The 2911-nt window shown below is 24.4% G+C and overlaps 1 protein-coding gene across 2 annotated transcripts in view; it reads left to right on the plus strand.

Annotated features, from left to right (window-relative positions):
- LOC106792348 (thyrotroph embryonic factor) overlaps positions 1-2911 on the plus strand; it is a gene marked incomplete at its 5' end in the record, with an annotated part of 15650 nt that overhangs the window by 11350 nt on the left and 1389 nt on the right.

Consider the following 2911-nt stretch of genomic DNA (forward strand, 5'->3'; position numbering starts at 1 on the left):
GAAAGAAGTGAGCTACCTATCTCTTTCTATCCTTTTTTTTCTTTTTATTTTTCTTTCGTTCATTCTAAACTTTTTAATTTATCATTTTTCCAACAATAGATCGATAATATTCCAGCAACGTATTTCATTCTAATAATTATCAAATATGAAAATGAAAGAAGTGAGCTACCTATCTCTTTCTAACTTTATTTTTATTTTTTTATTTTTTTCCTTTCTATTATTCTAGACTTTTTAATTTATCATTTTTTCAACAATAGATCGATAATATTCCAGCAACGTATTTAACGTATTTCATTCTAATAAATATCAAATATGAAAATGAAAGAAGTGAGCTACCTATCTCTTTCTATCTTTTATTTTTTTTTTTCTTTTACTTTTTTTATTTTCTATTATACTAGACTTTTTAATTTATCCTTTTTCCAACAATAGATCGATAATATTCCAGGAACGTATTTAACGTATTTCATTTTAATAAATATCAAATATGAAAATCTTTTCAATAATTTGCTAAATTAAAAAAAAACATACAAAATTCAAAAAATAGAACGTACATTTTGATAAAAATTATATTACATAGAACCTAACTGAACATTTGTATTGTTTATTTCAGAAATACTAACTGTCGTCTTTCTCTTTCTTTCTATCTTGTTTTTTCTTTTTCTTTTCTATCATTCTAGACTTTTTAATTTATTCTTTTTCCAACAATAGATCGATAATATTCCAGCAACGTATTTCATTCTAATAAATATCAAATATGAAAATCTTTTCAATCATTTGCTAAATTAAAAAAAAAAAACATACAAAATTCAAAAAATAGAACGTACATTTGGATAAAAATTAAATTATCAGGTCAGTCCAAAATTTTGTGAGCATTACACTATTTACAAATTTCGCAAAAAAATGTGCACGAACTTTTGGCCCGACCTTGATAGATAAAAATTAACTGAATATTTGTATTGTTCATTTCGGAAATACAAACCTATCGTTTTTCTCATTATTTCTATCTTTTTATATCGTTTTTTTATCCATAAGATTTATAATCGATACGAATGTTATTTTTTGTCATTGTAATAATTATACATCATGGTATATATGATCCATCATCTATAATTGGAAATCCTTCGATGAATATTAATGAAAAACAATCTTCGCAAGAAAAAAAAAGGAAAAAAAAAGATAAATATCTAACAACCAGCTGACATTGTGTAATGTATATAATTTTGTTTAAATGAACATCTGCTTGATTAAAGCTAGATCAAAATGAATGTATAAACATTCTTTTCTTTTTTTTAATTGTATTAGTAGGTGTATTACAAACAAAACATTCGATTACTGTCCTTTAACGGGTTTTAATCATTTCTTTATTAACGCACACCTTCTCATACTTATTCAATAATAATTTTTATTTTTTCCGAAAGGGTCACCCATCCATTTTTCTAATCAAACCCACGTTGCTTGACTTAACTGATTTCAAGGGAACTAGTTTGTTTTTTTTTTTTTTAACGTGGCTAGGTCGTTGATTTTTTACAAAACAAAATTTATGAAAAATTCAAAAAACGATCAATCTAATACACACATACACACACACGCATATATATATACAGGTAAACCTTCTATAAGATAGATAGATAGGTTCCTAGAAAATACCGTGTTGTTTGAAACCGTGTTATATGAACCGTTTATTTTGAAAGTAGTGTAAATCCATTTTCTGTTGTTTCGAGAAAATTTAATTTTTGCATATTGGTAATTTAAAAAATTTAGACAAATTATTTGAAGCCTGGCAATGTTTCTACTGTTTTATCAATATGTAATTTGGTTAGATAAATTTTTTTTAGGCGTATTTTACTAAACTGGTGTATACTTACAGGCTGCAAATGAACTTACACCACCATTCAAAATTAGACAATTGTAAAAATCGTTTAATATCAATTTTGAAAAATCAAATATCGCTATTATATATATTCGCTATTATTTTTCTATTATTTTATATTATTATTATTTCTCTATTATTCGCCATATTATTATTCGTTATTATTTTAACCTTAGAACTACTAACTGGGCTAGATATCTACCCCACTTAAATGAAATGAAGATTTAATCGTTTTTCAGTACTTTAATTTATTTAAATCAATTTTGCATCGATTAACATTTTAGTAAAATTGAATTTGCTCTTCGCCATTCTTTTTGGCATAAAAAAAAAAACAAAAAAATTCATATACTTCAAAGTCTGATTATTGCTATCAGAATAGTTTTTAGGACTAGTAAACCTTGGGGTAAATATATATATAAATATAAGTTTGAAGGTTAAAAAAATAAGTTTGTAGTTCTAGTAATAATGTAGTAATGTAAAAATTTCTAAAGTATAATTATATAATTTGTTAATATTTAAATATATATGTTAAACAAATATCATCATTATCCAATGCTATAGAAGTATAGTCTTGAATAAATTTTATATCGGAAATTTTCTAATAGTGTTATGGGATAACTGTGTTAGAATTAGAATTCCCTCAATTTATGAATCATGCTATAGCAAAACTGTATTATAGGAAGGTTTCCCGCAATTTATAAATCATGCTATAGGAAAACCATGTTAGAGGATGCCATGTTTCAAAAGGGTTCGCAAAATTTATGAATCATGCTATAGAAAAACCGTATTATAAAATGTCGTGTTGTAAAAAGATTCTACCTGTATATAAAATACACGCGTATAAATTAGAAGCAAAAAAAAAATAAACAAACAATTTACAATTATATTATATTTTCATTTATAGAACATGGGTCTACAACATTAAATTGTATTACAAAACGTCGTGTTTTAGAAGGGTTCTACCTGTATATAAAATACACGCGTATAAATTAGAAACAAAAATAAATAAATATAAACAATTTATAATTATATTATATTTTC

The sequence above is a fragment of the Polistes canadensis genome, unplaced genomic scaffold, assembly GCF_001313835.1.
Source record: "Polistes canadensis isolate GaletaPanama2010 unplaced genomic scaffold, ASM131383v1 scaffold_410, whole genome shotgun sequence".
Taxonomy (NCBI): Eukaryota; Metazoa; Arthropoda; class Insecta; order Hymenoptera; family Vespidae; genus Polistes; species Polistes canadensis.